At 42.1% G+C, this 14,502-nt stretch overlaps 1 long non-coding RNA gene across 2 annotated transcripts in view; it reads right to left on the bottom strand.

Moving 5' to 3' along the window:
* The window catches only part of LOC128784622 (uncharacterized), a 36,352-nt gene extending 22,313 nt beyond the window's left edge, over positions 1-14,039 (bottom strand). For both annotated transcript variants that reach the window (XR_008429556.1, XR_008429557.1), the window contains exons 1-2: positions 13,763-14,039; positions 12,149-12,254 (exon numbers count right to left, since the gene is read on the bottom strand). This is a non-coding gene — a long non-coding RNA (uncharacterized LOC128784622). The remainder of the gene's footprint in view (positions 1-12,148; positions 12,255-13,762) is intronic.
* Between the last annotated feature and the right edge of the window lie 463 nt (positions 14,040-14,502).

Here is a 14,502-nt window from a genome sequence, read left to right as displayed (position 1 = left end):
ATGCCTTTGAGGCAAACTTTCTGAATGATATTAGACAGTGAATATGATGAGAAAGAGAAAATAATGAATTAAGAGAAAGCAAAAGAATACACAGCAAAAATTTGTCTGTTGTCCAGTGCCTTTCTTATTCTACAAAAAGCTGCCCGAGACCAGAGAGGCCCTTTACTTCTAAAGGTCCCAAAATCCATGCATTATGAAGCATCATGGATATCCTCAGTAGTAAACATTAACTTTTGATTTAATATAGTCTGGAACCACCCAAAGGGATGAGGAGTAAGGCCTCCAAGGTCTCAAAGCCAGCTCTGTCTCCATAGAAGTCTCATTTTTTTTCCAGAACAGGAACAGAGGGACACACTACAAGAACTGAAATTCTTGAGTTGTAATTAATTCATTAGTGACAACTTTGTAAAAGCATCACATAATATTTTAACCATGTATCAGCCTCAAAAAGCTCTTCAAGTCAGGCGAGATAAAAAGCACAGTTTTATTCATGGCAGAACAGGACAAGTTCTACAGAACTGTGATGAAAATTAATGACTATATTATGAAGCAAATAATACCAGCCACCAAATATTCGCAGCTCAACTAAATGAGAGGCACCCTGAGAAAATTCCAGCTAAGCTGTTTGGATTCTGCACTTTCCAAAAGCCACTAAAAGTGGAAACACAGCTCAAGCACTGAAATACTTGTAGGGTACATTTTGTACCAAGTGTGCACAGTTTAAGCCAACCTGTAACATAACAAAAAGGTGCAATTCCCAATCAATTATCTTATTTTTCCTTTCCAGATACACTGAGCTCCCTTGGGCAGGGAGATGCAGCTCCTCACCAATGACCATCAAACGTAGCCCTGCTGCAGCTGGAGGGGTCAGTGGACTTCTCTGGAGGGAAATTCAGAAAAAAAACCCAACTTGGAAACTCAGAATTGCCCTGGAAAACCCAATCATTTTCCACTAGCCAGGGAGGAAACACAGTCAGTGCTCCCTCTAGACTAAGGACAGCCTTTGTGAATGCCCCACCGAAGTCATCAAAGCTAATGTCCTTAAGGTAACACTCCAGCAGAAAATAATGCTGCCTAAAAGAGGGGCAGAGGGAGGGAAAGCCTTGCCTGACAAAGCAGGAGCATAATATGGATTTATCAGAGTGGGAGGAAAAGGGTGATAATGAAGAGCATTTCAGTGAGACCAGCTTGAGAGAGAGTAACATTCAGTGTTAAAAAAAAAAAAATCACAGTAAAGTACTGCCTTGGGAGAGAAAAAAGTGCTAGATCTTCAAGGTGCCATGCCAGCCACATGTCTTTACCAGCAGAGCTGGTGGAAAACCCAAGTGACTAAAAGGTAACTGCAATCAGCTTGTAAAATGAGAGAAGCTTCTTCATAAGGGTCTTAGACTAAAACAGTGTGGAGATAGCAAAAGTAAAAGAACATTTGAGATAATTAGAGCAGGCAACAAAACCATCTATGAACTTTAACAAGAAGGCAGAAGTATTTCTTTCCCCGTATAACCAAAAAAACACACAGCTGCCACTCAAGGAAAGTCCTGTGCTATTTCAGAAACATTTGGTCTAAGAGATGAAACTTTATTATCTTCAGATACACTTCTGCATAAAATACCAAATGTAAGGGTTGACGATCTATAACATTTTCAGAATAAAATATTCCCCAGTTCAAATGTGGAAAATTAGATGAACTTATTTTTAACACTTATTTTGAATACACTGAGGAATAACAGGAAAATAATCTTCAGTAAGCAAGTAGCAGTCAAAATTCAGATGTAAAACCAGAATCATGGAACAAGACATTTGACAAAATTATTTTTAAATGCACTTTTTTATTAAGACTTGTTTAGTTACTCAGCCATTGCATCTTTTGCCTGGCCTTGTGTTTGGTTCTTTATTCCCTCAACCTTTTGGTTCTTTATTCCCTAAATTTAATAAATTTTTGTCCTAACCTCTGACTGCATTAATGTAAAGAGCCTGATGGACATGAAATCTAGGCATACATTCCTCTTTTCCACTGAGAAATTTCAACTCTTGCTGCTAATTACAAAATTCTTGCTTGAGCGCCACTGCTCACTAAATTACTTAATTCTGTGCTTTTTAGAACAGCTACATATTTTTCTAAAACTTCATTTTTTACAACATACTACTCCCCTAAAACCTCACAGATAAGTTTGATTTAATTCTAACTACCTAAGAATTTTCTGTCTTCCCAGGTTCATATAATCCATGGGTTTGATCACCTCTTCACTATGTTCCAAGACATTAATTAATGAGACATAAAACACAAGGAAATTTCTGTGGGACAAAACTTTCTTCTATCTTGAATCATTAAAATGAAATAAAGCCTAAAGTAATTGTTGAACCAGTCATAAATCAGCAATCCATTTAATTAAGTAATCCACCTGGCTTCAAATTCTTATGAGTTTTCTAGGTTTTGCTGAATCAAAGGAGCTACAGCAGACTTCTTGGAAGGACTGCTATCTTCTAAGGGTTACAAAAGTCATTACAAGCACTATTTCCACTCTCCTCCATTCCCCAGCCTCAGAATTACAAAGCAACTCTATTTCAGGCTGAGATTTCTAGGTCTGTTTACAGAGGAGCGAGGTGGGGAGGGGGGGAAATGTTTCCTTTGTTAAATAAAAGATTCACAAGATACTTTTGCAAGAAATTAATTGCATAGAATTGTTTAGGCTGGAAAAACCCTTAAGGCTATCAAGTACAACCATTAACCCAGCACTGCCAATCCACCACTCAAATATGTCCCCTGTGTCTTAAATATCTGCAGGGACAGTGACTCCATCACTTCCCTGGGCAGCCTGTTCCAGTGTCTGACCACTCTTCCCATGACATTTTTTTTCTAATATCCAATCTAAACCTCCCCTGTGCACCTTGAGGCCATTTCCTCTTGTCACTGTTACCTGGGAGAAGAGACCAACCCCACCTGGCTACAACCTCCCTTTCAGGGGGTTGTAGAAAGCATTAAGGTCCCCTTGGCCTTCCTTTTCTTTGAGAGTTAAAATTAAGAAAATTAGGGTTGATGAAGAAGGATGAGGAAACATTGCCCCAGAGCAGCTGCTGAGTCTGGATGCTGCAGGTCCTTGAAATTCCACAAACCATCCAACAGAACCCTCCTGTTCAAAAGCATCTTCATCACAGTCAACAAAACCTTACACCTTTACAGATGGAAAAATTTAACAGGCAAATGCTTGCATGGGAAATCATTTGAGAAAACAGAGTTTAAAATGTTGTCAGTTCTTGGCTGGTCTCTGTAAAGGATCATATGAATGTTTATCTGGTAAGGAAACATATATTAAATTGAATAACCCTCTCAAGGCATTTGCCACACAGCACACCATCACTTAGGGTAGCCCAGCTTGCTCTGACTGAACAAGCAAAACAAAAACTTCTTTAAACTTCATAAAATCACCCAGTCTGGGTCAATGGAGATAGCACTGTTATGTCTATGTGTTTGATATGCTGTTAAATATTCATTCCAATTAGAAATTACTTGTGCATGGGGTAAAGCAACCACAGAGATTATGTTTACATATGCTAGGAAGCACCAAGATGGATCAAAATTAAAAAAACACTCCACCTATAAATCTGGTGATTAAAGGTAAAACTGCTGTGAAGCAAAGAAAAAGCAAACAGAAAAACAAAATGAGAAAAGAAGGCATATCTAAAAGTTGAAAAAGTAAATTGGCAATGCTTTCAGGGTCTGAAATTAGAGGACCTGGAATTTCTGTGCATTCTCAGGAGCCAGCAGGATGCAAGGCTGTGGGAGGTGATGTCAGAAGTGCGTCTGTGCCTCGCCACTGGGCTCAGGAGAGACCTGATAAGCAGATTTCTGGTTTGCTTTGGGCCCTGGCTTCCATTTTATCAAAGGTTTCATAAGAGTTTACAACTTTCTTTGTGAGCAACACAGACTTCATACAACCAAAATCTGAATCAAAGGCAGCATGTGACTTTCATTTTGACTTTGGAATTATTATTATTTTCATTATATAGTACACAACCTCCTCAATTATCAGGAACACTGAGAACCATCCAGATAAAAACTAACAAATACAATCAACTATTTGTAAGGCATCAGAGAATAATTATAGTGCCTGATATCCTCCCCCCAAAAAATGAAAAATACAAGTGTAGTTGATGATAAAAAGGAAAATTTAAAAAAAAGGTATGTATGCACAAGCTTTATAATACTGAAATAAACAACCTGTTTTCTCAGATGATCTTGTATTAGAAAAATATAACTGAAATAGTTTCCAAATAACTGATTCCACTCAATTAAAAAAAAAAAAAGCAGCATACAGCAGTGTCCACTTTCTAAGATAACACTGGAATAAATAATTGCTTGGGAAATATGTTATGGCTGGTGCATCCCCTTAACCACTTAAGACCACACACTACAGTTTAAAGCATGATTTTAAATAGATATGAAAGCCTAACTCTCTATGTTACTAGTGAAGTTCAGTTCCACAGTGGTAACAAATTCTTTTTAGAGAACAACCAAACCTTGCTGTTATCCTGTGCTGACCCAAATCTCCTTTAGTGTCTGACTGCCAGTGGTTCAGCTTCATTGCCTCACTATATCAATTAGTGGATAAAGAGAAAACCAAGATTTTTTCCTATAGTTTTTCTTTCCTTTAGGATAACATTCCATGTTAGACAAATAAACTCAAGAAATTACTCTAAGAAGCCTGTTTTGCTATTGTTGAACAAATGGGAAGACTGAAGACCATTCAAAGGAATCATCAAAATAACTGAGCTAATGACAGGACTGATTCTTCTCCCATTCTTGAGAGAGATGAGTGTCTTAGGTGGTAAATAATTAACCCTTTCTTTCAAACAGGCTCTACTGTCTTAATTTTGTAATTTACAAAAACTCCATATAATCTTTTTGCACAATTCTTCATTTTATTTCAGAAAAATCTCTGATTTTACGTTTTTTTTTTTTTCATTAAACAGAAGAATATTTTAGTCTCATGTTTTAATATGGCTCTCAGCTTAATAAGCAACTATGGAAAACTTTGTGGGACAATCTGAACTTTAGTAGGAAACAGACACTTCCCCATGAAACTCTTAAAAATGGGTTTAGCTGGTATTGTCTTTTCATGTATTTTTATCTTAGTACCACTGCGGAAAAAAAAAAAGTGACCTACAAAAACCTCTAGAAAAAATCAGATCTGACAGTAACATATAGAATGGGTATATTCAAAGGCCAGCCTGCTTTGTTTCCCTTGTCAGTCTGTAGCCAGTGTGGACAGACTAAACCTCCTCCAGCAGGTAATTCAGAGCAGAAACCAGCTTGGGGTGCTCCTCATCACCCACTGGGGAAGCTGAATTATTGTTCCAAGCCCAGGAACCCAAGGAGACAAATATTCCTGGGTTAGATTAACCTTTGTGTTACACTGTCCACTCCTGTGACTCCTTGTAGGGTGCAGCACGGTGTTTGTGCTGATTCTGTTGTGCTCACACCAAGATCTACCACTGGGAGTCTTCTTTGATTTCATTTATTACTGGGCTGGAAGGCTACACAATCCTGGTTTCATAACTTCTAAATACTTTGAATATTTAAATGCCATTCTCATGTCTAAGGGTCAAGTTGTTATTTATTCTGAACAAGCTATTCTCTCCAAGCTCTTACTCAGTTCAAGTCTAACAGAGCTTTAGTCCTTCTACATTTGGATAAGGAACAAGCCTAGGTGTAACCTCACCATTTTTATAGAAAAAGATTTCACCTTCCATGTTCAAAACCTGTATTTTTCATTTTATTATATCGATAAGCATTTTATCCTGAACATTCTCCAGTTTATTTTTACATATAGGTTTTAAACTCAATCCATCTGAAGGTGAACTGCAAGGGATAACAAGCGTCCAACTTACTTTGAACAAGGACAGAAGTACAGCTGAATGCTGATACTTCAGAACAAAGAATCTTAACTCCCTTGTATGGGCACTAAACTCCACATATCACACAATCATAAAGGCTGAAAAAGACCTCCAAGATCAGAGAGTCCAACCTTTGGCCAGTCATCACCATATAAACTAAACCACAGCACTAAAATGTGGTATAGTAAAGACTGGGACATTCCTCAAAGAAAATTGAACTTTTTTTTTGCTTTGGGAATTTACCAGGCAAGATCAGATGGTCCAACCTTTGGCCAGTCATCACCATATCAACTAAACCACAGCACTAAAATGTAGTAAAGACTGGGACATTCCTCAAAGAAAATTGAACTTTTTTTGCTTTGGGAAGTTACCAGGCCCAAGAAAAAAAAAAATAAATCTGTCCTTCTCAACATGTTTTCCTCACCAGTATTTCTGTTATGTATCTGGAGTGGCATTTGGTCAGCATTTTCTGTATAGGATTGCAATTTTTCTTCATTTTACGTATTAATAACCACATTCAATCAGGCCAAAGATACACCTATCCTCATATTGTGTCTTTAGAGAGCAGAGGTCTGGCAAGAGCACCAGGACAAGAAAAACAGGGGATGGACTTTGGGATCCCTCTGCAGCCTTCAGGGACTGGGCTCTGTGTTCTTCTAAGCAAGAGTTGATGCTTTTGCACTGACAGTCCATACCCAGATAATCCTGCAGTATGTGCAGTGGCTCACAGCTAAACTATGCACTGTGAAAAAAATACCACCTCTTACTTGTTCTGAATCTGTCACTTGATAATTTCATTTGATCCCCTCTGGGTCTTGTTCTACAAGAGACACTTAATGAACATTCCCTGTTCTTTTTTTTTTTTTCCCATTACACTCCTATATAGATTTTTATCATTTTCATCTTTAGCTGCTTCTTTACCAGGCTGAAGGTTCTCAATCTATTTAATTGCTCTTTATCACAACTGCCACCCATTTCTAGTTCTGTTATCTCCCCTTTTTTCCCCCTCATTCGTCCTTTAAATCCAGGGCTCAGAACAGCACCCTGAGGTCAAGATAAAAGCACAGGCAGTTTACAAACTGGCATAGCAGACTCTGCTTTGTGAGCCATTTTTCCCTAATTTTTTTTTCCACCAATCCCAAACACTTGATCAATGCTTGGATTTGTCATGATAAACTCTCCACATTGCTTCCTTCCATGCTAATAATCTCAACAATGGCAGGATTGTTCTCCTCCACATGCATTACTTCATAGCACCAGCAGCAAGCTTCAACCCCACTTACTAAGCATCACAAGCTCCCTCTTGGGCTCTTCATAATTGGTTTCATTTATGCTACTCTCATTAACTTAGAATCATTCTGTACACTCCCTTCCAGATCACCAATGCATACTGGTGTTAATCTTAGCACAGATCCATGAGTAATTCTATCCATCCCTTCTATTAAACAGGACATTTATTCATCTTTTGGCCATCAGTCTAGGACAAAAAAATTCCTCTTATGTCAGAGCAGTTTCATTTTGCTCAGCACCTTTTGTGAGTCGCTCTCACAAGACTCCCTGAAACCCCAGTGTACTGCATCAGCTAAATCACACTTACTCACAACCTCAACAGTGCCTTCAAAGAACTCCACCAGACCTGTGAGACTGTTCTGACTCTTTCCTGGTACATCAAACTGTCCATGAATGCTTTCGTTTTCTTCTCCATGGTATTTACAAGAAAACTGGCTGGTATGAATGCCAGTCAAACTTGTCCTGTTCTTTCCCACAGGTTTTCTGGAAGCCTTTGTAAAATCTGGCATCACCTTTGGCAGCCTCAGCTTCCCTGCTACTGTGAACACTGCTCTCTCATATGCCTTTGGCTACAGGTGCAATATGCTCTGAGCTCTTTTAGATCTTAGTTATCTATTGGACCATTGGCCATCCCATTTCTGATTGTTTTGAAAGAGCTTATGACAAGATTCTCTGCCTTTTACAAATCACATATCAGGCTTTAACTTGTTTTACTGTATATTTCATGTTTATTTTGCATGAATTTCACCTTTTTAAAATTTTTGAACATGTTTCTGCAGAGTATCTTTCTGTTCCCTACATCTTGCTCAACCATGCTAAATATCCCTCAAAACCTTTTTAAAGAGTCAGAGAAGCAGTTTTTAGGAAATAGGCATTTTTTCCTGAGTCTCTTCACAGTGGCCGCAAGCATTTTATTCTCCTGACAGTTCCTCTTACCAGGAACCCTGTCCATAGGAAACCTAATCAGTGTCCTACTTGATACCTTCTCTATGGCAGATGAGGACTGTCAATAACCCACTGCAGAACTAAGCCATCAATCCTTCCATTTTAAATTCCAGTCTTCAACATTTGCATAGAAACACTTCCATTTTGGTCTGTCCTTCTGTCCTCCTGTCTAAAAAGGACCTAATTTTTCCAGCAGTCCTTGACTGTCCTCTAAATGACCTTCATCAACTTCTGCCTCACATACTTCAGCCACACCTTGACCTGTGTGCCTTTCCTGCTTGCCCTCATGCAGAACATTGGGATTACACTGCAGACTGATGCTGCACAGCTCTTTATTCCTCACCTTTTATCCAGCAACTCATGTGCTGCTTCCAGCACTCTTTTGGTAGCCTTTATGTCTCCAGCACTTCTCCACCGTGAGAAGACAGCCTAGACCCCTTTTGCTATAAGCCACTTTGGCATGTGCTTGGAAGGTTTCCAAATGCTCCCTTCCAGCCCTGGTTACACTCCACAGCAGGAGATGTCTCTCCATCACCTGGAACCAACACCATGCAATGGAATTCTTAGAGCAAAAGGATACTTGGCCGTCGCCTGATACCAAGGTCTCATCTACAGGATGAGATTTTTTGGATGTAATTTCAGGGTCGTTTCTCCTTTGCAGGATTGATGTCCCACTGGATTACAGCTTCTCATGGAACCCCAGTGGCAGCCTCCCTGGAGAAAGAGGTGGGAATACCTGCCTGCAGGTTTGCTTTACACATTTGCTGATTGAGAGTATTTTCCTTACCCTTTGCATGTTGTGACTTTCACAAGAGTTCAGTTGCATTAATCTGCAATGAGCATCTTGCAGTGTCATAACTATCCCTTTGGTTTAACAGCTGCATTTATACTGTTGAGGGCAAGTAAAGGCTTGCTTTTATTTTTTTTTTTTTCCAACTGGCAATCTGATATCAACCTATGGCCTGAGAAGCCAAAGGGTCTAGGCTAAATGGCCTCAGACACACTCCTTGTGTTTTAGGCTTATTCTCATTGTATTCCATTGAAATTTTCATTTTGTGTCTTTCCCTCCAGAGACTTTGGTTCAGACTGTCCTCATCCTCCTGGAAGACACTGGTTTTCTAAAAGCCTAAAATCATTCTAGTGGCTTCCTAAAAATCCATCTTTAATACTGGACTGGTTGGTGCTTGTGAAAGTGTAAAGTATTTATTTATTTTGTGTAATGTTAATAACTTCTCTGCCTTCCATTCAGCATCTTTAAGCCATTCCTCAGGTTCCCACAAATCATTTTCAAGACAATCCTATGAAAGTAAGGAGGAGATAGAAAGTTTACTTTTTCATGTGTAACACTCTGGTATCATTAAGAGACATTTCCCATAACTGCTGGGCAATCATGCTTTATAATCTAACAGATCACAGCCACTTTATGATAGCATGAAAGGACTGATTGTGCAAGCCCTTAAACACTGCTTCCCTAAGACAGAGCACACAACCAGCCACAACTTTTAGTTCAAAACAGAAGCACAGAACTGTTTTTTTTAAGATGCAGCCTCTTCTGCACTGTTGAGGGGAGCTGTACTTACAAACACACCCTTCACCAAATCAAAGAGTATTCTACATAACCAAGACTTGCTGATTCAAAGTGGGACCTCACGCGTTTAGATTCCAGATTTAGATTTCTTACTATGAATTCTACTTTCAATTACATCAAGTCTGCTGCATTTTGTTGGCTCTGATGTACACAGCTTTCGACACAAAAGAAGTCTCGAGAGCTTCCACACATACGCTGTCACTGCTGTATTTATAGGCAAGATGCTCAAACATTTGCATTTTATTGTAAGGGGTAAATTGTGCCATACAGTACAGAAAAATTCAATACTGATTCACAAAAACAGGCCTGATTTTTCAGTTGATAGAAAATGGTTCTAGTTCCCTTTCCACCATCAAATCTAATTTAAAGTAACCCACTGTAGTGCAAATACATCAGATACTTAGTAATCTCCTGTAATGGCAGGGAAATTCATCACAAATTGCTGAATGTTATGAATCATCTTGTGAACACATAACTGCTATGCACTGAAAAAGGCGCTTTAACAAGTGATTTCATTCATTTATGTCAATACTTCATAATTAGCACAGAGAAGTGTCTGTAAATTGAACTCTTGAGCATCACACTGCTTAGTTGCCATTTTTTTTAAATATTTTCAGCACTTGATGTAATGGAAGACCCCATTAAAATTTTGTGCCAATTACAAATAACATTTTCATTTTCTCTTCTAAATGTGTTAGCACAAGCTAATGAACTCAACAACATTCAACAAAGCCATAAGCATATGCTGACCTGTACTACATAAACAGTTCATCTGTCTTTATCAGGGATATTAATGTGAGTTTCTGATGGATATTTAAACCTTGTTGCTCAATAACATATAATAATAAAAGAACTACTGGCCTATATGGAAGTTAGCGCTGATGCTCACTCAGAAGTAACAGCTGACAAGAAAAACATGACAGCCAGATGCTTAGAAGAGCTCTCTTCTGCACACCAGCCTGAAGATCTAGATTTAGCCACCTTTTCATTTGTAATTGAAGAACTCTGAAAGCTTTGCACAAGGCACACAGCATTTTGAAAGCATTATTATGTACTCAAAGCCAGAGATCAGGGTCTTACTATTCCTCAACAGAGACTCAGCTTTTCTACAGAGACCTTACAATTTCAGGGCTTGAGTGCCCAACAAAGCCATACCTGAACTATGGTTTGCTGGCAGGTACTTTAAGCACTGGGTGGAAATAATTAATAATTTCTACTTGGATTTGATAATCTCAAGATGCCAAGTGACTATAATTTGACAGCTGGTTGGTTGTACCTATGGGGTGCACAGTCTTAGCCCATTTTAACAGCAAAATAAATCATTCTCTCTGCAGCTTCCTTTGCAACTGGGCATAGCTCAAACCGTGCCCAAGGCCAGTTCCTGCAGAGGGGCTGACAGAAGGTGACTTGGTCATCATGGGAATTTGCAGTAGAACCACATTCTCTCAGGAGCAGCTGAAAGGTTTAGACAAACTGCTCTCCTAGACCAGAAAAGGAAGTGCAAGACTATAAATATATCCATGATCACAGTGATAATTCCACTTTGACGCTTCTTACCAGGGTAACTTCCCACTCATCAGTTCTAAAAACTCCTCAAGCCCTGGCTTTGAGCTTGTCTCATCCTCCATGGCTTCCCAGGAATCCAGGAATGCAGATCCATGGACTAATTTCCACAGGCTGTGCACACCAAGGTAAACATGCAGGAAAAGCTTTGCCTTACTCTAATGTTGCTAATTAATGACCAAATAATAATTATTAAAATAGTCTAGTATTTCCATGTGCTTTGAAATAGGAGACCTAATCTTCAGCTCTTATTACATACTGCTTATTTTTACTTTTATTTCTTAATTGAAAACAGGGTTGTCTTTTTTTAATTTTACAAGATTTAACCCTTAACAAGGTATATATATCTCCACTGGGCACTTATTTGAAATTACATGTAATTTTTAATTACATCTTCTCAATTCTGCAATTTTCCTCACACTTCCAATCCTTCAGTTCTCATTAAAAAACTTTACTGATAAGACATCCAAAACATCCAGACATGCAAACTTGTCTCTTGCATCTAAATTTTCTCCTTTTCAAGGATATCCAGGCGTGTAACTGCTGCTAGGTTTACAAATATAAAACCTATTTATTTAAAGGGATAACCCCCCCCCCCAACTTCAGGCTACTTAGTGTTCCAATTCTCAATAGTTACAATAAACCATAAAAAGTAGGAAAATCCCACCTCTCCTTCCATACTGCCTTCAAAGTACTTTTGCTCCTTTTAGTAGTCAAATATAGATTTTTTCCATGACATTTTGATTAGGCTCTTACTGTGAACACATTAAGTGATAATTGGTCCAAAAATACTTATTGAGCCAGGAATATCAGAATACAGTAAATACCAGGAGCACCATAGGCAGTTGTATGAATCACTTCACATACCTGTGGTTTTCCAGGTTCCTGTGCTTAGTCATGAGTACTCTCTTCATATTCTTGTACACAGAACACAATTTCTGCCAATTTTTGTTCTTGGCTTCTACACTGCCACCTGTAGTCATACAAGAGAAATTAACAATATTTTATGCTGCAAATCCTATTAGCACAATATTTCAGCTCACTTGTTTTTCTAGACAAACATTCTAAAGCATCCCCTTTTGTAAAAGGTGCATTTCAATATTCAAACCAAGTTATTTACATTTTTCTCTTTAATACATTGAAGAAAAAAGAAAAAAGAATTCCCGCCAAACAATCCCAATTAATTTTAAACCAAGAGGACATTTAAAACTCTCAGAATCTTTGCAGATTTTTATTTTATTCTTGTTGCTTGGTGGATACATTATAACCTTGACAGAGCAAGATGACTTCTGAAGTGGCAATGCAAAAACATGTGCGCCTAATTACTTGGTAAATACAAAAAACTCAATTGGATTTGTTCTTCCATCTGAAAAATGAACATAGTTTTACAGAAACATAATATCCGTGCTCAGCTTAGTTACCTTTTATAGGTTATAAGGAGATGTATGCAAATAAAAATTGCTAGTATTTGAAAGATTATCTCATAGAATTAGCAGTGATCTTGAACATTTTATGCAATGAAAACCATTACATTTATTCCAGGCTTACTGCACTTTGAGCAATATGCCACAGATCCTGCCAAATTAACAATTTACAACAAGATAGGACCTAAACACAGTGTACCCGGAGCCCTCACGTTAATCCTTCCCTGAAAATGTAAAAAAACCAGAAAATTCAGCCTTCCTAGAAAAACCAAAGCTTCCTGGTGTTCAGAACACGGGTTTCACCGAATAGCGAAGTTTCGGAGTACGAGCTCTGGGGGGAAACCTGGCTTTTGCACGCACATGCCTTCTCCTTTCTTCCAGCTAAGAATTGCTCGCCATCCCTGGAAGCGGGCGCCCGAATGCTCCCACCACGCGTCTCCCGGGAAAAACGCTCCGGAGTCAGGAGCGGGCAGAAACAAACTCGTGTCCCCGCACCACGGGAGGCTCCGGGCACCCGCACCCGGCGCTGCCCTACGGCGGCGACAGCCGCAGCCGCCACCAGAAACCTCACACTGAATAGAACAGAAACCGAAATCTAGCGCGATTTCCAAGAACAAGTTGGTCTTAGAAAAAAAAAAAAAAAAAACACCCAAACCCGAAGATGATATAATAAAGAAATAAAATTCCCAAGCGCCGGCGAGGCTGCCCACGTCCCGGCGCGCACGTCCAGGTAACCCTCTCGCCTTCCCACCAGCGCCGGCCACTCCCGGACGGGAGAGGCTCCTCCGGCCACGGGAGCCCCCCGGGACCCGGCCACCATCCCAGCCCGGCTGCGGCCGCTCAGGTGCGCCGGGCACCGCCCCGCTGCCCGCGGTCCCCGCCGCCGCCTCCCCGGCACCCCCGAGCCATCCCCCAGCCCCACGGACCCCTCGCACTCGCGCCCCCCGAGCCGCCCCCCGCCCCAACCGCACACGGGCGCCGGTGGCTCCGCCGGGACGCTGCCGGGGCAAGGGGTCACCGCTACAGCCGCGGCGGGGAGCGGGCGCTGCCCACCCACCTGCGCTGGCCGGGCCGGTGCCGCAGGATGAGGCGGCGGCTCCTCCTCGCCAGCGCGGCTCCCCCGCTCGCTCCGTGCCGCTGCCGCCGCGCAGCTCAGGGGAGCCGCGCGTCCCGGGTGCCGCCGCGCCGCCCGGGATTCCTGCGGGAGGGCGGGCGGGAGCGAGCGAGGGAGGCGGCTCATCGCTGGGCACAGCCTCCCGCTCCCCCGCCGGCTCAGCCTGCCTCTATCCCCTCCAGGCACGTTCTGCCGCACGGCGCCCGGGCGGACCCGCAGCGCGCACCTCCGGCCCCTTCCCTTTTTATCGCGGGGCCGGGGCTCCCGCCGCCGCCGCCGCCGCCGCCGTGCGGGGGGCTCGGCATCCGCGCCGCCGCCTGCGCACGGCCGGTCCGCCCCCGCCCCCGCCGCCGCGCTCGCACCGCCCGCCACCCACCTGTCCGCGCCCCGGCCCCGCCGGAGCCGCCCCCGCTCCGGCCCCGCTCACCGCAGCGGCCTCCGCCAGCGCGGGGCTCTGCGGCTCCCGCCGGAGCCGCCCGCGGGCTCGGGCTCGGGCTGGGGCTCTGCGGAGGAAGGGAGGAGGTGGCGGTGACGCTCCCGCGGTGGCCGCGCTGCTACAGCGGGGCCGCGTCCCACCTGTGCCCGCAGCCCCCGAGCTCCGGGATGTTCGCCGCCCCCGCGGCGGGGAGGCGTTTGCCAGGCGCTGGAGGAGCTCCGAGTGCCTCCCCGCTCTGCCGCCCAAA

The sequence above is a fragment of the Vidua chalybeata genome, chromosome 2 (assembly GCF_026979565.1).
Source record: "Vidua chalybeata isolate OUT-0048 chromosome 2, bVidCha1 merged haplotype, whole genome shotgun sequence".
NCBI lineage: Eukaryota > Metazoa > Chordata > Aves > Passeriformes > Viduidae > Vidua > Vidua chalybeata.
Note: the sequence above shows the minus strand (reverse complement) of the source record. Positions and strands in the feature narration are given on the sequence as shown.